The 22,166-nt window shown below is 42.2% G+C and overlaps 1 non-coding gene and 1 pseudogene across 1 annotated transcript; both read left to right on the top strand.

Moving 5' to 3' along the window:
• Positions 1-22,166, top strand: part of LOC138242670 (uncharacterized) — a 61,508-nt pseudogene that overhangs the window by 21,256 nt on the left and 18,086 nt on the right.
• Positions 19,034-19,146, top strand: trnal-caa (transfer RNA leucine (anticodon CAA)). Its single transcript has 2 exons — positions 19,034-19,071; positions 19,101-19,146. It is a non-coding gene; the product is annotated as a tRNA-Leu (tRNA).

Consider the following 22,166-nt stretch of genomic DNA (forward strand, 5'->3'; position numbering starts at 1 on the left):
GATTCTGAATTGTCTCTTGCAAAGGTATTTGGGTTTGCTTGAACATTTAATAAATAAGTGATCTGAGACTTCCTAGCTTCCAGTCTATAATCTCACTGTAACTAAACTAGGATGTGATGTTTCGCAGATGTGCAGTGTGCCTTTACGCTTGGCATGTTCAAGACTATTCGTTGCGTGAGCTTCTCACTGCGTGTCCTGTACTGTATTGGATTTCGTTGAGATTATCTACGAGGAGTACAGCGACTAGAACGCCTTGAACCTTTTTTTCGGTATATAAAAGAAAACGCTAAAGCACATACAAAGTAACTAACATTTCCTATATGTAGGTTTTCTGATTATATCTCTACTTTACTTAAATACCTTAGTGACAGGCGATTCTTTCCGATATTTGTTCCGGCGCGGTTATTGATCCCATACTAAAGATTATTTTTATAAAGAACATGTCACCTGCAAACTGGTATCGAGAAAGTTTTATAATATTACTTTTTATTTAAAAAAGTAAATTTATCATAACCTATATGATTTCTTACCAGCGTGGAGCTCGAATTCACAACCCCGAGATTAAGTGTTTGGCACTAGCTGCGCCACAGAAAAAAATGAAATCTCTTATTTACATTAAATACTGCGGCTCCTGACCTTTTCTTCTCGTCAGAGAAGAGGTCGGTCTGGTCTCCAGATTATCAACTATAAAATCAGACCGTGCTCCTTTGTAAAGCAGTGTTGGTTCACATTGCTTATATGGGACAACACATCAACTCGATGATCGCTCGCTGTACACGCATGCCCCCCTTCACTGAAATAACATAGGCGAAGGAAACTCTCTTGGGCTGCTGTCACCCGGATTCAAAGCGCGGGTATTGCGGTCACAGCACAAAGTACTGACCACTATACCATCGCGGCGAGCTGGGACAGACTATCGTTAATTTTATTCAAATGCTCACAGTGTCTTTAATCTGATGGATTCATATACCGTGCTCATGAGAAAGTCACAAACCTGTCATCTACACACTGTTCCCAGATAGGTGATTCCAGATTCTAAAGCTCTCTAGCAATAGTGCAAATCAGGCTACAGAAATGGAGAAATTCTCTTCAAAATGTGGAAATATATTCCCGAGACGAGTCCTTTCTCAAAGGTCAACTCTGCTTGTAAATCACCCCTCCCCACATCGCACGGTGTAGAGGTTATAACCTTCTATTAACACACCAAAGGGCTTCAGTGAGAAAGCGGGCAGAAACAAAGCGATCTCTTTCATTTTTACGTTTTGCACGCCTGACGGGGTTTTACGGTGCTCTTTTCTACACTGAACTGATCATTTGGACATCGTAAGGGAAGAGAGACACATTTCTATGTAATCAGGAAACCAGGAATCCTAACCGTTAGCCCGTTAGTGCCACAGAGAAAAAAAACACGTTTCAACGAGATAAAATTGCAGGATAAACACATTTTTTTTCTTTTTCGTAGCGTTTGTGTTTTGTTTGATTTAGCGAATTTTATACACTTTATTTCTGACACATGACTTAAAAGGCTGGTAGAGTATATTTAATACAAGAGCGCTGAACAACAATTTTCATCTACCGTATTGTAATGTTTTTAAAAAAAAACAAGTTAAATGGATATATAGTAAATGTTTTTTTTTCATATAATAGTGTTTATGGTCTGAAAAACATCATTCATTATTTAACGGACATTTGGTATAATTAAAAAAAATACTCATTCACGAATGTTAACATTCGTTAAAAACTCAGCATCTTAAGTGATTTATGATGGTTTACAGTCCCTTTTCTGTCCTGTGGCTGTGATCCAATGACTGTGTTGAAACAGCCAGGGTTGTGCTAGCTCTTGATGGACTGGTATGCAAACCAAATGACAGACAAGCAAAGCGTTGTTTTACAATTCTGAAAGCTCGTTCAATGTGGCTTCTTGTGTTTTTATGACCCCTTTTATAGTGCTGGTCTTGTAATGTTGTTGGATTGTGCGCAGGTGTCAGAAGATACCGTCATAAAGGATAGGCACGACTTGGCAAAACAACATGCCAGCAAGCACTTCCCCACTTTGAAAGGAAGATGTTGGAACTGATTAAAGAGCTTAATCTGAACTGACACAGGAGAGAGAGAGAAAATCAAAGTTCTGAAAAGTAAGCACAAGGCACACCCTGCTAAAGAAATGTATTGCCTTAAAAAAAATGCTTAGAAGGTCAGAGGAACAATTGTTGTGTTGTTTTTTTTTGCTCAAGTATTTTTATAAGTTTAATTTCCAGTTCTGTTAAAAATAAAACTTAACTTTACTGATTATTAGTCGGTGTCTTTTGTAACGATTTAGCTGTAATGATGTCTGCTTATTCATCTGGAGTGTTAAACAAAATTAATTCTGCAATAATACAGTAGTGTTTAATTTCAAATGCACAGCTGCTGTTCTCATTTGTTTCATGACTAATTATAATTGGGTATCTCATTAATAACTATGTAGCCTCATCAGGTGAATTGTCGACTAAATGCAATTCTTAAATTAAAAACTAACTGATTTGTCTGGAAATTTAGTTTGAATATAAATGAGAAACAGAAAAGTAATTGTATATTAATGTGGCCTACATATTATTCTACTAATCTGAAGTGTTCTGATGTACAGTCCTCTCCAGTTCGGGCTAATTAGTACAACAATGCCGAGCCCTTGGAACCGGATTAAGCACAAGTTGAGCTGAGCTCCAACTTTGTTCCACATGTTTTTTGCTGCAATTGAACTTGGAGCGGGAGATGATCTCCAGAATGTACCATACTAACTTAGTACGCGGCTGTGTTTTAACTCGGGAAGTCCATTGCATTTTACCCTATGGGTTTATATACATGGGTTTCTCTGCATACACTACCATAAGGGAGGAATTGTCACGACCACCAGCCAGCGGAGATCAACACGTAAGCGAGCCAATCAGCACCAGCAGCGGATTACTTCTAACAAGCGCCGCCGCACGAGTTAACACACCTGCAATTGCTCTACCGTGCGGCACGATGGGTTATTTATACTATTCGTACCTGATTCCCGTTGCTCGGTATTGAGTTCTCTTCTTGTTGCTCAGCCTAGCGTTCTCACCCCTCTTTTGCCTTCCTGGAATTCTGCCTGCACCTTTTGCCTTCGGACTTCGGATCTCGTCTCGCCCTTTGGATTGTTTGCTTTCATTGCCTGTTTTGGATTTGACCCTGTAGCTCTCTTTTCGACTACGATTCTGTCTCACGTTTTGGATTGTTCGCCACCAGTGCCTTTACCGGATCTCGACTTACCTTCGCCTTCGGACTACGGCTCAGCTCCTGGATTTGCTCGGTACGTTTACTTACCTCCCTGCGACTCCTGCATCTGCATCGGATCCTTTTCACCTCTACAGAGCATCGTTACAGAATACCGAGCCTGATTATGGATCCCGCAGACGCACAGACCCTTCGTTCCCTTCTCCCGCAGCAATCCCAGACCATCGCCCAGCTTCAATCTTCTCTCCAACTGCTCACTAACCAAGTCGCCTGGCTTTTTTCTTCCCCTGTTTCGCCAGCTCCCGCACCGATTCCTACAACGCGGCCCCGCCCACCACTCCCTCAACTTTACCATTTGTTCTCCCGGAGAAGTATGACGGCAATCCTGCAGGCTGCAGGGGCTTTATTGCCCAGTGCTCCCTGGCTTTTCAGCTGCAGCCTGAGCGTTTTTCTACTTCTCGACAGAGGATCGGATTCGCACTTTCCTTGCTCACAGGCAAAGCATTGGATTGGGCTGCAGTATTGCTTGCTAGAGGAGAGCAGCTGTTCTCTGACTTTCAGCTTTTTGCTGACCGTCTCCAGGCATGTTTTTCTCAAAGCAACCCGGATTTGACTTGCCTTCGGCTTTCCTCTCTTCGCCAGGGCGACAGACCACTGCAAGATTATGTGGCTGAATTCCAAGCCCTCGCCACGGAGTCTGCCTGGAACCCGGAAGCTTTGGTTTGCCTCTTCGCTAAGGGTCTCTCGGAGGATCTAAAGGACCACCTGGTGCTCATGTCCTTACCAACCTGGTCTCTAGAGGCGGCTATCGCTGCGGTAGTTGAATTGGACACTCGCATTCGGCTGCGGAGAGCGGAGAGACACCCAGGAAGCAGACTCGTGGCGCCCACCCTGCCACATGCACCCCTGTCCTTGGAGGAAAAGGAAAGGCGCCGTCAGGAGGGGCTGTGTCTGTACTGCTCTGCGTCGGGTCACCTGCTCGCTACTTGTCCTTTGAGACCCCCACATCCACCTCGAGCTCCCCCACTGCCTACTGTTAGTGTCAGTAGTGCTGTTTTTTCACAATCCTCTTCAGGGCCTTTATTCCCAGCTGAGATTTCCTGGATGGACACGCACCTTCCCCTTTCGGTTTTGGTGGATTCAGGGGCAGCTGGGAATTTTATGGATGCCTCTTTTGCTAAGAAGTGGGATATTTCACCCCCTATCTGCATTCAAACTTTGGATGGGTCACCGATCGCTCCTGGATGTATTTCCTGGCAGACCATTCCCCTATCCCTTACTGTTGGTGCCACTCAAGTGGAGGACATTTCACTCCTTCTCCTGGACTCCCCTGCTTACCCTGTGATCCTGGGCCTTCCCTGGCTCAAAAAGCATGATCCCCACATCTCCTGGGCCAAGAATGAGATCATTGCCTGGAGCCAGGCCTGTCGTGACAACTGTTGTCGTCCTCCACTCAAGGTTGCTGCTTCAGTAAACCTCTTGGAAGAACACTCTATTATTCCCCCCCAATATGCACATTTGAAGCAAGCCTTTGACAAACAGAAAGCTCTATCGCTCCCCCCTCACCGCACCTATGACTGTGCAATAGATTTGCTTCCAGGAGCACTCCCACCCAAAGGACGGATCTACCCGCTCACTCAGACGGAGAATGAAGCCCTGCAGGATTATATCAAGGAGGCCCTGAATTCTGGTTTTATTCGTCCCTCCTCGTCCCCAGCCTGTGCTGGGTTCTTCTTCATAGGGAAGAAGGACGGCTCCTTGAGGCCGTGTATTGATTACAGAGGCCTGAACTCCATTACAGTCAAACATCCCTACCCCTTGCCTTTAATCCCAGCCGCTCTGGAGTCCCTACGTGGAGCCTCCATTTTCTCAAAACTAGATCTACGAGGGGCTTATAATTTAATCAGGATCCGTGAAGGGGATGAGTGGAAGATAGCCTTTATGACCACGCACGGCCACTATGAATATCAGGTGATGCCTTTTGGACTCACTAATGCCCCGGCAGTCTTCCAATCCTTCATAAATGACATCTTCAGGGACATTATTGTAAAATTTGTCTTGGTATACTTGGATGACATCCTCATTTTTTCCACCGACCCTCAGGAACATGTCCATCACGTCCAGGAGGTCTTGTCCAGACTCATCGACAACCAGCTCTACGCCAAGCTTGAGAAATGCATTTTTCATGCTTCTAAGATTCACTTTCTGGGCTACATTATTTCTCCTCTTGGAGTCGAGATGGACTCAGCCAAGGTGGCAGCTATCAATGATTGGCCTGTGCCACGTAATTTGAAGCAAATCCAACGCTTTCTAGGTTTTGCCAACTTCTACAGGCGATTCATCCGGAACTTTAGCTCCGTGGTGGCGCCCATTACGGCTCTGACCCGCAACCGTCCTAGTCGGGGTAAATGGAATCCGGAGGCTAACCAGGCATTCCTGCGCTTGAAACGTCTCTTCAGCTCCGTTCCTCTCCTACGGCATCCGGATCCCTCCCGGCCTTTCATTGTTGAAGTTGACGCCTCTGCCCATGGGGTTGGTGCAGTCCTCTCCCAGCGCCTCGAAGAGGATCGCCTCCCTCATCCATGTGCTTTCTTTTCCAAGAAGCTCTCTCCTGCTGAGGTTAACTATGATGTGGGCAATCGGGAACTCCTAGCTATCAAGCTGGCCCTCGAGGAATGGAGACACTGGCTGGAGGGGGCTCAGCACCCCTTTGTCATTATTACGGACCATAAGAACCTGTCCTATATTCAATCTGCCAAGCGCCTCAACTCGCGTCAGGCCCGTTGGTCACTTTTCTTTTCTCGTTTCAATTTTATTATCACTTACACTCCTGGCTCGAAGAGGCTGATGCACTCTCTCGGCTCCATGACCCCCCAGACCTGGACGACACACCTGAACCAATCATCTCTCCTAATAGAATCGTGGCAGCGATTCATTGCTCCATTGAAGATCAGGTCAGGCGTGCCCTCAACGGAACTACAGTTCCTCTGTGCTGCCCCCCGGATAAGCTTTTCGTCCCGAACAACTTACGTTCTGCGGTTTTGCAGTGGGGACATGATTCCCGGTTTGCCGGCCACCCGGGATGCAGACGCACTCTGGACCTCCTCACCAGGGACTTTTGGTGGCCTTCCATGCGATCTGATGCAGCAGAGTACGTCCGGGCTTGCCCGGTCTGTGCCAGGAGCAAGACTCTGCGCTCTAGGAAGGCTGGCCTCCTTCACCCCCTTCCAATCCCACACCGCCCTTGGTCCCACATAGCTGTTAACTTCATTACGGACCTTCCTAACAGTCAGGGTCATACGGTAATCATGGTGGTCTCCGATCGTTTTTCCAAAGCAGCCCATTTTGTCCCCCTCCCAGCATTGCCCACAGCCCAGGAAATGGCATCTTTGTTTGTACAACAGGTCTTTAGGATACATGGTTTGCCTGATGACGTTGTCTCGGACAGGGGACCGCAATTTATCTCGGCCTTTTGGAAGGCTTTCTGTCAAACTCTAGGGACTCATGTATCTTTGACTTCTGGTTATCATCCTGAGGCCAATGGTCAGGTGGAAAGGACCAATCAAAGCCTCCTGACCTTTTTGAGAGCCTTCACCTCCAGCTCACAGGATGATTGGTCATCACTACTTCCCTGGGCAGAATATGCCCACAATTCTCTTACCTCCTCCTCCACAGGTCTCTCTCCCTTCCTTTGTTCTTTAGGTTATCAGCCCACTCTCATCCCCGTCACACTTCCACTCACGGCAGTGCCGTCCGTGCAACAATATATTGCCAAACTGCGAAGGACCTGGAAAATGGCGAGGACAGCTCTTATTAAGTCAACCCAGCGCCACGCCAAATTCGCCAACCGACACCGCAGACCAGCCCCTCGTTTTCGGAAAGGACAGTTTGTTTGGTTATCTACACGGAACCTACCTATACATCAGCCTTCCAAAAAGCTTGGGCCTAGATATATTGGTCCCTTCCGGATTCGTTCCCGGATCACCCCGGTTACCTTCCGTCTTGCTCTCCCCCCTACCCTCAGAATCCCCACCTCATTTCATGTCTCCCTCCTGAAACCTGTTTACCGCTCGCCCCTTGCAGCTCCCCAACATCGCCCGCCACCTCCTCGTCGCATTCAGGGGCGCCCGGCTTATACGGTCCACAAGATCATTGACTCCAGATGGAACCGCGGTACCCTGCAGTATTTAGTCGACTGGGAAGGTTTTGGTGCCGAGGAGAGATCTTGGGTTCCAGAGAAGGATATTTTGGACCCTACACTAATCAGTGACTTTCACAGGGACTATCCTAATCAGCCGTCTCGGGCATCGGGAGCCGCCCGTGAAGGGGGGGGTACTGTCACGACCACCAGCCAGCGGAGATCAACACGTAAGTGAGCCAATCAGCACCAGCAGCGGATTACTTCTAACAAGCGCCGCCGCACGAGTTAACACACCTGCAATTGCTCTACCGTGCGGCACGCCGGGTTATTTATACCATTCGTACCTGATTCCCGTTGCTCGGTATTGAGTTCTCTTCTTGTTGCTCAGCCTAGCGTTCTCACCCCTCTTTTGCCTTCCTGGAATTCTGCCTGCACCTTTTGCCTTCGGACTTCGGATCTCGTCTCGCCCTTTGGATTGTTTGCTATCATTGCCTGTTTTGGATTTGACCCTGTAGCTTTCTTTTCGACTACGATTCTGTCTCACGTTTTGGATTGTTTGCCACCAGTGCCTTTACCGGATCTCGACTTACCTTCGCCTTCGGACTACGGCTCAGCTCCTGGATTTGCTCGGTACGTTTACTTACCTCCCTGCGACTCCTGCATCTGCATCGGATCCTTTTCACCTCTACAGAGCATCGTTACAGGAATGGTGAGTTAGAGGGAGGGCACCAGTTTGGTTTATCAAGAATTCACCAAACTGAGTAGAACTACAGATCCAACCATTAAAAATGTGCAAGGTATGCTGCAGTAAATCGTAGTGCTCGTTCCGCAGAGAACTGCAGGATACAGCATGATGTATCGAAGTAGGGTGGAATATCTTGTAAAACCACCAGGTGGAGCTATGAAAGCTCTCATGTGCAGCATTTGGGCTGTTGCCAGAAAACACAACTGGTTTTGAATCCCTGTCAATGCTGAGGGACAATCTTTTGTCTATTACAGAATTTAACAGTCTAAATGGCATATACAATTTAATAAGTTTAAGCTTTGTATTACATTGTTAAACATTAAACTGATTAAACAGTACACTGAAGTGTTACAGAGGACACAAATTGTGTATTTCCTCTTACATTAAAAAAAACATTCATTTTAATGTGATATGAAAGATTAATAATGAATAACATTGGATAGGCTGTAAGCTCAAAATATTACTGTAGTCCACTTTCTTTCTAAACATCTGCATCAATTTGTCTCATTCACCCATGATTACTTAAACATTCTGCCTGCCCTTTTCAGCTATAGCTTTGTTTGAACCCAGCTCCTGGCATGAGTTTTCCTTTAACAAAAACATTTCTTTGAAAAACTAAAATAGTAAATTATATTGATTTGTTGCTATTTCTAAATATCACAACATGTTCAAAGTTAAGTGATTTATTAATAACAACTAATAATTTCAAACTGCTTGTATTCTAAAATTGTATTTTGTTTGGGGTGATTTGTCACTGTTTTCACAATCTTGAATTTATTCAACATCTGAGATATGGTGTTCTATACCTCTGTTTACTTTCTGAAACTCCATCGATATTTCCTGTTTTCACACAGATAAGAACAAACTGCACGTGCAAATCTTTTCACAAGTGTAAAGATGTTCTGTGCTCAATAGCTCTTTAACACAGTGCACATTATGTCATATCTTTAAACATCAGTTGAAGCATTCTGAAGTCTGACAATTGTAAAAAGTTACCAAATAGTATTGGTGAAACTGTTACCTGTCCTGGATAAAGCGATTAGAAAATAGTTGGATTTACACTTGTAAGAAACTTTCTGATTTTAATGGGATATGGAAGATATTAATAATAAATGATTGGATGGTCTAAATGGAAGATGTATAGAGGAGACATGTTGAGTCTTTTCTTTTCAGCTTGAAATTAACTTTTGCCTACTATGTATATTCCATTGCAGCCATTTTAATGCAACGCAGCTCCATACTTCTCACAAAGTCTAGGCTAGGTGTTACACCCCACTGTGTTTATGTAGATTAGACAGTTCTACTTGGGGAGGGGAAGGAACTTTTAGTTTTCTGGTGTCATTGTTGGCCTTTAACATAAGGCAATCAGCAATCAAATGTCCTGTTTTTTCTTAACTTGAACAAAAACATGCCACATGCATATGGTGTGATATTGTATACTTTTAAAGCTACTACAGTATAGCTTGTGGGAAATACATTTGTCCTGTATTAAAGTTTAACTTGTTCAGAGCACTCTACATTACAAACTGAGTGAATTCAACAGTATCGACGGCTAAAAGCAACATGTCAAAATGTTCCCAAAATAACAAAAAGAGAACGAGTTGAGGATTCGATAATAGAGTAATCATAACAATAACTCGCGAGTTGTTTAATGCAATCCAAACTAAAGAAGGACACTTAAATAAACATGAAAAGATTATTTTTTCATTGACAAAAAGTAATGACACACTCTCTCTTGTTTAATTGGGATAACAATTGGATTCTCGAGCTGTAATGCATTGAATTTGAATACTCATCCAATTTCTGGGGATTCAGATCTCCTGCGGGCACAAAGAAACAGTTGCAGGCTGTTGCTGTCCAATCCGCGCTCTCTGGCTCGGTGCCAGGCTGTGCTGTGCGGTTTGCGACGGTGCGCTGCTGATGCTCACTGACCGGCTAGTTAGTGTTGGCTTTAACTAGCAAAGTTTGTGCACAGGAGAAAAGATGACTGTAGGTCCCAGCAAGTCAGGAAGAGGACCGGTTCGTTCCTGATGAAGAGCTAGTTCTGAATAGTGATTCAGCTGTCCACAGTTCCGACCTGTTCATGAGGCCTGCTGCTGGTTACTCTCTGGCAACCTCCACTCTAGACTCTTAGAACAAAGGAAAGTTCTGGCACTCGGACACACTGTCCGTTCCGTGGTTGTCCGGGCTGAGTCTCAGGATGGTCAGGAGGCACGCTGCGAGAATGTCCTGCCCTTGGGAGCCTTCTGCTCCTAGGCTGTCCTGCCCTGGAATTCTCCTTTGAATTCCCTTTAAAACAGTCCACAGAATTCTCCGAATCTTACTGAATCTCACTGAATCTCTCAGGCCCTCTGTGTTGCCTGTTTTTACCTGGAGGAACTTCAGCTCGTTGATTGGCTGAAAGTTCCATGGGCATCAGAGTCCCACGTGGGTTACTCGGCCCTACCAGTCCCTGATTGGTAGATCAAGGTGAGATATGAGTCACTTACTCCTGACACTTAGGAATGCAGTCCAGATGTCCATCTGGCACTCCCTAGACAGATAGGCGCCAATGGATGACCATTGATCATGATAGCCAGGCTTAGCTAAGTGCATCCCCCTTTGGGAGCTGTCCTTGGACCTTAAATCACCTTGCATAAATGGTTTCTCTGTGGCTGAACCACAGAGATGAACAGAGAAATGGGGCCTCATTTGGGCTCAGAACACTTAATTCTTTCTTATTAATAAGCCTCGCCGCTACACCACTGAAGGGAAATCTTAGTGCCTGAGCATAAAAAGAATAGGAGCAGACTGCAACGAGTGTGAAGGCCATAAACGATATTAATTTTGGAACTTAAACATACAGTATATGGCTGGTCTCGGTACTTTAAAGAAAACATACACACCAGTATTCCATTTCTCACTAAACATTTTAAGCATCGAAGTCTTTAACTAACGTGATACCGGAGTCAACAAGCATACTTTTAATTTGATTAAAAGGGAATATAATATGGAATCGCGTATCTCAAGAAATTAATAACGATATGATTATAGTCGTGTACTGCGACAGGGCTGTGTAGGGCTGTTTCGCCTCTCTTTTCATGCGACTTCCCTTGTAGCCCACTGGTCTACGTGCCTGATTACCAACTCACGTGTTGTGTGTTCAAATCCAGCTGGTGCTGGACTCTTCTTTTAACAAACATTTCTTCGAAAAAATAGAATAGCAATATTATGGACAATCAATTGACTTTTATATTTCAAAATATCACAACAGGATCGATTCTAAGTCATTTTTGATAACAATGAATAGTCACCTTCTTCCCTTCTGACAACGGTCCCTGCTTCTGCTTCCTGCTTCTATTGTGTGTGTGTGTGTGTAATAGAGTAAATTTTTATAGAGAAATGGAGGCTGGACAGTATGCGTTACAATATAAACATTTATATTGATTTAAATCGTGTTTTGATTTAAATTGCAAACGCGTGTTTAATTATATGTGTTTTTTTAATCATAATCAGACTAATGCAACATAAATTGATACAGTATTTTTGTCTTCTATCTTAATAAACTTTCAGCATAGCTTTCTACCCGTTTAGATTTATTTTTCTTGGGATTTTGGGATCAAACGTGGAAGGATTAGATTGTAATCGTTTTTATTTTTCAAATACGTTTTAGAAAAGTGTAATCTATACCTGCCCAGACTGTACGCCTTCCTAAACCCCGCCCTGACCACTTTCACTCCTGTCCTGCTCTTCCCCGCGCACCCCAGCCGGGCACTCTTCGGCCTCTGCCCGGGACGAATGTATATTTTGATCTTTACACCCGGCGTGGCACCGAGGGAGCGTCTGCATTTATAACTTCGTTTTTAAAATTAGTCAAGCAATATGAAGCATCTCCTTTTACTTTTAAGTCCCTTAAATACATTGAGCACAGCTTTCTCACCACTTAAGATTGCTTTTCGATACCATCCTTACACAAAGCAGAAACTTTCCGATGACTCACAGGGTGTAAATATCAAAATATACATACCCAACACTGATTGTACCCATCTGTCATGCAAATAAAACACCTTGAATTGAATTGAATTGAGGGAGAGAGGGGGGAAGGGGGAGAGAGATAACCAGGACTCAAGGCAAATAAGATACGCTCCACAGGCATTCACAACAGCAACATATGAAACGTTTGCACGTATAGTTAAGTTATTACTTGGTTTTCAAAGTGCAATGAAATACAATATTGTTGTTGTTGCTGTTCTGGTTGTTTTTATCCTGTAAAGCATTTTGAGAAGCCACCTTTAAAGGCGATATATACTGTAAAACCGCTGATTCTTATGGAATGTGTTCCGCAGGGGATTCAAATTTTTATTTATTTATTTTTTAATTGCGTATCTAAGGAAATCTCAGTATAACTTTGTTCATGAACAAACAGTGGCATGTTACATTATTATTCGTTTTTTTGTTAACAAGGCTCGCCAGCTAATGTGAATCGAAACCTGTCTTGCTAGCTTTTAAAGTCGTGCATGTGTAAACGACAATTCAAATAGAGAAAAAAAGACCTGACTGACAAGATTTAATTAATGCACATCAGTAAATCAAGGGACAAAACAACTATTGCGCCAGGGTCCTCAATGGGGTTTGACGTGCTAATGCGTTGGTTTAACAGTCACCACCGCGCAGGAATTTGTTGATGCTGTCCCCGCCGTCTATCTCCCCCCAGGAAGCACCATTTACAGAGCGGAATTCACAGACGCCAGTGGGACGAATAATTCTCCCAGATATCCAACTGTTACCCATCACTCAGGAGATGGAGGGGGGGGTTGTACTTGCAGTGCATCGGCATAGACGGGAAAGCAAGAGCCGACCGCTACGCCGCCCTCGTGTTTCGAAATCTTGTGACTTTTGAAATTTACTGGGGGTGGACCACGTCTGTAAATTTCGATGGGTCCAGAGGCAAAAGTGCCTTGCCTTGCAATCTCCGGGAAACCATTAGTAGCATGGTGAATCGGAGATTCTCAACCCTTACTGCGTGCAACTGGAAAAGAATTAGTGATCGGATCAACGAAATGCTTCGTAGAAGGAGGCGCTCTTTTCCTCTAGTCTAACAGTCTGTCCACAACAAAACATTCCTGTTAGACAAGAGGAATTGAAAAAAAACAATTTTGTCAATGGAAACCGGTGTGTGTGTCTCTCCCTGCTGGATGTCCCTCTCACTCTCTGCTGAATGAATAAAAGCATTTTATTAAAAACACGTTTGTGTTTGTCTGGTATTTACTTTGGTCCCTTTTAACTGTTTTTCCCATCTACTTTTTTGCTTTGAGATGCCACTTTTAAAGGTGATATGTAAAATAAAGTTTTTTATTATTGTTATAGAGAAACATGATCAGATTTTCCCTGGTTCAGAAAAAAATATCTAAAGTGCTACATCTAACTTTCTTAATTCGATGTATTTAAAGCAGTGAACTACTGTAGGTGTAACATAACATTCAGAAATACAATCTCATATTTGAAAAATAAAAACGATTACAATCTAATCGTTTGATCCCAAAATCCCAAGAAATATAAATCTAAACGGGTAGAAAGGTATGCTGAAAGTTTATTAAGATTCTTTGAAGACAAAGATACTGTATCAATTTATGTTGCATTAGCCTGAATATGATTAAAAAAAACATATAATTAAACTCGCATTTGCGATTTAAATCAGAAAACGATTTAAATCAATATAAATGTTTATATTGTAACGCATACTGTCCAGCCTGCATTTCTCTATAAAAATTTACTCTATTGCACACACACACACTAGAAGCAGGAAGCAGAAACAGGGACCATTGTCAGAAGGGAAGAAGGTGACTATTAATTGTTATCAAAAATGACTTAGAATCGATCATGTTGTGATATTTTGAAATATAAAAGTCAATTGATTGTCCATAATATCGCTATTCTATTTTTTCAAAGAAATGTTTGCACAAGCTGGATTTGAACACACAACCCGTGAGTTGATAGTTGGGCACGTAGACCAGTAGGCTACAAGGGAAGTTGCATGAAGAGAGAGGCGAAACAGCCCTACACAGCCCTGTCGCAGTACACGAATATAATCATATCGTTATTAAATTCTTTAGATACGCGATTCCATATTATATTAGCAGAAAAGCTTAAAACTACCACTTTTTCACACGCTATTTCACATGCTAGTTATATACTTCGATGCTTAAAATCGTTAGGGAGAAATGGAATACCGGCGTGTATTTTTCCTTTAAAGTACCAATTCCTGGAATCTGACTGGCTGACACCCCTCTGAAGTGGTTCCATAAAATCTGGTATACGGAAAAGAAAGCGTTGCTACATACAAGTATCTTTTAATACAGTCTTTGCTGTGCTCTTGAGGATCCTTGTGATATTTTGAGCTCTAGTTGAATGATAAGTGTCTAATTTTAAATCATTTTCGTAGTTAGAAATTATGAAACGCCCTGTTAAAAGCAAGGAAGTTTTTATGCCCGTTGAAGTAAAACAAAATGCCTGACAAAGTATGGCTTGGAAAATTCCAAGTGCTTGTACAAATGTGCTAAAGAAATTATACTTTGAGTATACAGCTTGTCCAAGGTCATCCATTATTAATACTATTAGTAATATCTTCGGTAAAGGCTTTGATGCATAAATATTTCTGATAAAGGTAGGTTGTGTACTTTTGTCCAACTGAGCAATCTTGCTTTCATAAAATATACCAACATTTTAATGACTGATGATTAACATGCTGTAATACACAGTTCAAAATTAAAAGCTCAAATGCTGTACATGAGAGGTTAAGCTCCCCCTGGCGGTTTTACAAGGTGACGCCGGATAGTTTCCGGGATGACGTCAAATGACGCGATTAACCGCGTGATACTGCGTGACACTGCGACACGCCCACCGGGGTATGCCGCGAAATACCCCACCCATTTTGAATTGCTGCATCTGTAATACCTTGTGATACATGCAAGACATCTGTAAACGAAGATGTAATTACAATAAAATTGGCAATTCACAGAAAACCACAATTTGTATAATATTATTCCTCGATATCAATGATCAATTAAAGGATTTGAAGAAACAGCAGCAATAGCAGATGATTTTGGTTTTGAACCCATCTTTACACCTCAATAATCCATTTGTCCTCGAAAAAAGAAAAGACAGGCATATTTTGAGTCTCATAATTATATGTGAATATGTGAATAACAGTTTAACCCCAAATGTCTGTAATTGTGATTCTGTTAAAATTCAAAAAAGCATCTATCAATAGTAAGAAATTATTAAGAAAGGAAGAAATTGTAAGACATGAAGACATTTACAGGTTATATCCTTTGCTTTGTCTTTTAACACAAGTGTTCAGGATCAAACCCATATTAGGACGGTTGTGTTTCTCTTGTAATCATCAAATGTCATTGTTTTGTCCGTCAGTTCTTTCTCGAGTTGTACCATGGATATTTTATACCATCAATACTTTTCATGCTCTTTTGCATTTTCTTTCACATACAGAAAAAAACTCAAGGCGTTCTTGTCACTGTGCTACACAGTACAGGACACGCAGGGAGGAATTCGCGCAGCTTTCAGCTCAGTGCGGAGTCCAGAGGGAGGACTCACTCAGTGAATGATCTCTCAGGAAATCCCGGGTGAGATTCAACATCCCGGGTGAGGTTTTTCTGCAACAGCCACGACAAGTGTGAAGATGTTCTCTGGATTTCCTGAATGTGGCTTTAAATTAGTTCACATTCTTTGGTAGTTAACAGAACTAAATAATTTGGAGGTACATTTAAAACTTCAGAGAACACTGTAGCACTTCAAGTTTAATTGTGTAAACCTGGCTCTCTATGAACACGAGCAAAGAGTTCTCACTCAACAGAAGACTGCGATGTGAGCACAGTAACATAAAGCACTTGGAGAAACCAGGGATTGAACCCAGAACCTCATACATTTAAGACAAGCACTATACCACTGAGCTACATCCCCAACATAAACACGTGTGGAAGTGACTTAGAGATGTGCAGGTGCGCACAGAACACAATCCATCTTTTGCATCTTTTAAGTGCTCTTGATTAAACTATGCATAGTAAAACAGCAGTACTGATGATTTTCATGGACTGATGCACACTTGTTCTGTACAACTCCAGTGATAAAACCTTGTCTGTAAATATTGTAGAACGTAAAAGGGTGAAACAACGCTCCAACTGCAGGAATGGTAACAGAAAGGATCATTTTCTTATTTAATATGTCCTTTTGAGATGCCTTGTCAATGCACACAGACGTTAGAGCTGAACAAATATTTTGTACACAAGACGGCAGTGCGATATTAGAATTCCTGTCTTCTTGATGGATTCAGACTCCTTCTCAGAGGTCCATGCTCGCCAAATAAGTTTACAGCTGTAGCGGCAATTCTTGTTAATAAGACAGAATTAAGCGTTGCTGTGCTTTCCTAAATGAGGCCCCATCTCACTCTCCCTCTCTGTGGTCCAACCACAGAGAAAGTATTCATGCAGGCTGATTTAAGATGTTTTCTTTTCATAAGGGACAGCTCCCAAACGGAGATGCACTTAGCTAAGCCTGGCTATCATGATCAATGGTCATCCATTGGCGCCTATCTTTCTAGGGAGTGCCGATTGGACATCTGGACTGCATTCCTAAGCGTCAGGAGTAAGTGACTCATATCTCACTTTGATCAACCAATCAGGGATTGGCAGGGCGTGGTAACACCACGTGGGTCTCCAATGCCCGCCAAAATCTCAACCAATCAGCACACATCTGTGTCTTGGTCAAAAACGGAGCGCAAGCTCAGATCGGGGCTCTCCTTGGCCATTTTCGCGCATCCTCAGAGACAAACACGTGACAACTGCTGTTGACTGCACTGGGACTTGGACTTTGTTCTAAGCACGAGACCGAGGATCCCGTACGTACTCAGAATTCTACCAACGTGAATGCTCCGCTTGATCAACGGCAGCCTACAGTTGGACCCTTGTCGACAACCTGAATAGCTTATTCAGAAGCAGCGCTGGTCCGAGAACGAACCAGCTTCTTCCCGGGCAAAAGAGTGACTTGTGAGGACTCGCAGTCACACTCTGTGCATAGAGACTTTCTACTAGCCAGCCGGACTGCTGGTAGATCCCCTCGGAGCAACGACTGCCCTGCGCGCCGCAGTCAGATTCCTCCGCCCGTCCAACTCTGAGCTGCACCTCGACTGGTTGGTCGGTAGCCAGAGGACGCCGGGACAATGCCCATTGGACAACCGCTGGAACCGAGGCTGCAACAGAGCCTGTCAGCTGGTTTGGTGTTCGTGCCGGGAAATTCCAAATCCATACACAGTGGATAAGTAAACCCCATGTTCTACATTGCGTCTCGAGAATTCAATTGTACCTCAACACAAGTTGTTATCAATTTAATTCATGAGTATTGCATTTACTTCCGAGTTTAGAGTAACAGTGGGTAATAACACTGATTAGCGATTTGGTAACCGAACGATATATATTGACATATATTCTCTGTTGTGTATCTCTTTGTGTTTGCATCTCTTCGAGATTATATACCGTGTGTATTGATAACCCTCACAGTAAGGTCTGCCGCTTGTATCCAGGCAGACTGGTATATGTTTGGTGCACAATTTATATTAATAACTGTATCTCGTGTATTGAACCCGTGTGTGTGCGTTGTTAGTTGTTCTGACAATTGATTTTCTAAAAGCCACAACGAATCACCTCGTGATTGCTGCTGCAATGAATAATTGTCTCAGTAAACCCATCAAACCTCTACACAGCTAAGGAAGAGTAGCTCGGAAAATACCCAACTCAACAAGCGAGCGCGTTGGTTGCTCTTGATCTTATTGCAAGGAGCTTTTTTTTCGCATTAATGATTATTAACCAGAAACAGCTGCACAACTGGTTGCATTTGTGATTATGTCACTTCTCTGCTTCAGCAAGGTCAATAAAAGACTCTGAAAGTAGTAGAGAAAAACTGAATTAAAATCATATTAGCAATTCTGAGCGATATCTGCATACAGGCAATCCAATAAGAACGTTGAAATCTTTGAATGTCATCTCTCTATATATTGCGCTGCTTTTTACTTGGAGTAAAACTATTGGATTAAAGGGTTAAAATGTATTGTTGTTATTTGGAGAAATCAATGAACTCGTGATTTTATATGTTTTAAAAGACGGTCATGCGCACAGAAAAAAGACAGTGCTGATTATTTTTCTGGAGACGGAGCACTGATGACCTATCAGAGCCAATTGATAAAGTCCACCCAGTGGATACTCTAGCAGAACGTGGAAGAACGTTCACCATTGTAACCAAGGCAACCACAGGAACAACATCAAGAAGCACAATCAATTCCCCATTTAAATCTTTCGTGTAAGGTATGCCATGTGAAAGCATGAAGTAAATCCCCTGATCTCTTTTGAACATGGACAAGGTATTTCTGATGGAGTGCTATGAGCAAAGATTTAATAAGCTACACCTGCTGATGATTCAGCTTAAAGAAGTAAAAGCTTCACAAACAAAAGCAGCTCGCTACCACAGCCAATATTAAATATACTTGGTGGCACATTACCATTTGCACTGGCTCAAAAGTGGTCTCTGCAGATGTTGTTCCCTACGTAAAGCTGAAAGCGCCAAAGAGCATTTCCATTGAGAAAAAAAAAAATCTTTCTTGATGTTAAACATAGAGAGCCTGCCTTTTAGAAGTTCTCCCTCTAAACACCTTGTGCAGCCTCCCGACAGACTAACAAAAAGCGCCTTTTCACCAACTCAATTTATAATACGCCCCTCAAAACTCACAACCGAATAACAATCCATCCGTATATTTGATTTCCAAGATCCATTCAAGGCAACTTGGCTCTTCGCAAGCAAATAATTTCAGGGAAGAAACTCAGTTTAGTCAACTACTGGTGCATTCAGCACACCACTTGCTTTCGCTTGTCAGGGTGGCTGAGTGGTCTAAGGCGCCAGACTCAAGGACGTGTGTCTTTCCAGCTGGCTTGGGTGTTCTGGTCTCCAAATGGAGGCGTGGGTTCAAATCCCACTCCTGACAGCTTCTGCTTTTACCTCTCTTGAATTGTTCCAGTGCTACAGTGAATGACTGAAATATAAAAGCAGCAGAAGAAAGCAAGCAACTCAGTGCAATTTGTAAGTATTCTGCACTGTTAAAATGCACAGGTTTTCATACTTTTTGGAATTCGTAGCTCAAGAAGTAACTCCTGTTTCATTTTCTATTCACCAACTCGATTTGCATTCCGCCCCTCACACCTCACAACAGAATAACAAACGGCTTCATGTGCCACAGCATTCCCCTGTAGATTCGGTTTGCACTATGAATTAGGCGACCCCGAATGAAATATTTTAGTGTTGGCTCAAATGTGAGGAATTTCATGAACCCTCAAAAAGGAACGCTTGCAGAAAATGCCAGCAATTCAAAGCCTGTAGGCAGCATGAACAGACCAATTCTGCAATTTCTTTTATCGCAGGCGGTGCTTTCCGAGTCGATGGTATTGCATTAGAAATGAGAAGTCCTGAACTCTAAACACGTTCTTGCCATAACTGCTACTCCTGCTGCTACTCCTTCGTCCTCGAAAAAAGAAAAGACAGGCATGTTTTGAGTCTCAAAATGATCTTCTGGATCCACAAGAAACATGTAAATTTGATTGATTCCGCAGTATTTTGGATGTACTGTACTTATAACTTCCATCGAAGAGAGATTTCATCAGTTGCATGAAATTGAAACTTTCGACTTTTTGTCTGGTATTGAAAATATGTTTAAAAAAAAACATAAATAATTTTCTAACAAACAACTCATGAATTATTGCCAGGATCTATATTTAGTGTTCGGTAGTGATAACACTGCTGAAATTGGTTGAGTAGAAATCTATGATGTATTGACAGCTTTATCTGAAGCGAGAAGTCCTAGAACGCCATCTATGAAGTTTAAGGATTCATACCAAGAAATGCCTTTTGTTTCCCACCCCAACTGCTGCTTTGGCATTACACATTATGTGAACATTACCAGTTTTGGTAGCTTCTGGGCACGATTTTCCTAAACTGAAACTTATTACAAAATTCTTTAAGATGAACCATGTCCAAAAATTGTAAATCAGGACTAATTTTAATATCAAATGAAATTACTACCGAGGAAACGGCTTAACTGAAATATGAATAAGACTATGCAAGCCTGAAAAATAGAACAATTCAATTTATAGAACTTATTTTTTTATTTTTTGAGAGATGGGCTCACACACCGGAAGAAACTAACGTTTCTCTTCGTTAGAGTATGTGAATAACAGTTTAACCCCATTTGTTTGTAATTGTGATTCTGTTAAAATTTAAAAAAGCATCTATCAATAGTAAGAAATTATCAAGAAAGTAAGAAATTGTGTTATTTCATAAACTGTAAGACATGAAGACATTTACAGGTTATATCCTTTGCTTTGTCTTTTAACGCAAGCGGTCAGGATCCAAGCCCATGTTCGGACGGTTGTGTTTCTCTTGTAATCATCAAATGTCATTGTTTTGTCCTTCAGTTCTTTCTCAAGTTGTACCATGGATATTTTATACCATCGATACTTTTCATGCTCTTTTGCATTTTCCTTCACATACGGAAAAAAACTCAAGGCGTTCTAGTCACTGTGCTACACAGTACAGGACACGCAGTGAGTAATTAGCGCAGCTTTCAGAGGAATCCAGAGGGAGGACTCTTAATGCAAGGAGCTGTTTTTTTTTGCATTAATCATTATTAACCAGAAACAGCTGCACAACTGGTTGCATTTGTGATTATGTCACTTCTCTGCTTCAGCAAGGTCAATAAAAGACTCTGAAAGTAGTAGAGAAAAACTGAATTAAAATCATATTAGCAATTCTGAGCGATATCTGCATACAGGCAATCCAATAAGAACGTTGAAATCTTTGAATGTCATCTCTCTATATATTGCGCTGCTTTTTACTTGGAGTAAAACTATTGGATTGAAGGGTTAAAATGTAACCCTTGTTACATCTTGTAAATCAGGACTAATTTTAATATCAAATGAAATTACTACAGAAGAAAAGGCTTAACTGAAATATGAATAAGACTATGCAAGCCTAAAAAGTAGAACAATTCAATTTCTGTAACTTATTTTTTAATGTTTTGAGAAATTGGCTCACACACTGGAAGACACTAACGTTTCTCTTTGTTAGAGTATGTGAATAACAGTTTAACCCCAAATATTTGTAATTGTGATTCTGTTAAAATTCAATAAATCGTCTATCAACAGTAAGAAATTATAAAGAAAGTAAAAAATTGTTTTATTACAGAAACTATAAGACAATGAAGTGAGTTTACTTCGCTTTTGTTCTTTTGACTTAAGCATTCAGGATCCGAACCCATCTGCGGACGGTTGTGTTTCTTGAATCTCTTGTAATCATCAAAAGTCGCTGTTTTGTGCTTCAGTTTTTTCTCGAGTTGTACCATGGATATTTTATATGATCAATACTTTACATGCTCTTTTGCATTTTCCTTCACATACAGAAAAAGTTCAAGTTGTTCATATCACTGTGCTGCACATTTACGCTGGACCACCTGTAACAGTACAGGACACACAGTGAGGAATTCGTGCAGCTTTCAGCTCAGTGCGGAATCCAGAGGGAGGACTCGCTCACTGAATGATCTCTCAGGAAATCCCGGGTGAGATTCAAAAGGTAAACCTGGCTCTCTATGAACACGAGCAAAGAGTTCTCACTCAACAGAAGATTTCGATGTGAGTACAGTTATATAAAACACCTGAAGATGCCAGGGATTGAACCCTGGTCCTGTGGAGCAGTAAGTGACTTGTAGTGCTGACATAAGAGATACTTACATAAAGTGCTTTTACTGACCATATTACAAATCACAGGAAGTAAGGTCTTGAAACATTGGGCAGTAGTGGGATTTAAACCCACGCCCCTGAGAGAGTGGAGCCTAAAATCCAGCATATTAGACCATTCAGCCACACTACCTCTGGCCCCTTCTCCTTTCCTCTCGTTGCTGAGTATAAGTGCCTTCATGCAATTGAGCCAGGTTTGAATCCCAGCCAATGCATCTCC

This window comes from Lepisosteus oculatus, chromosome 14, assembly GCF_040954835.1.
Source record: "Lepisosteus oculatus isolate fLepOcu1 chromosome 14, fLepOcu1.hap2, whole genome shotgun sequence".
NCBI classification, from domain to species: domain Eukaryota; kingdom Metazoa; phylum Chordata; class Actinopteri; order Semionotiformes; family Lepisosteidae; genus Lepisosteus; species Lepisosteus oculatus.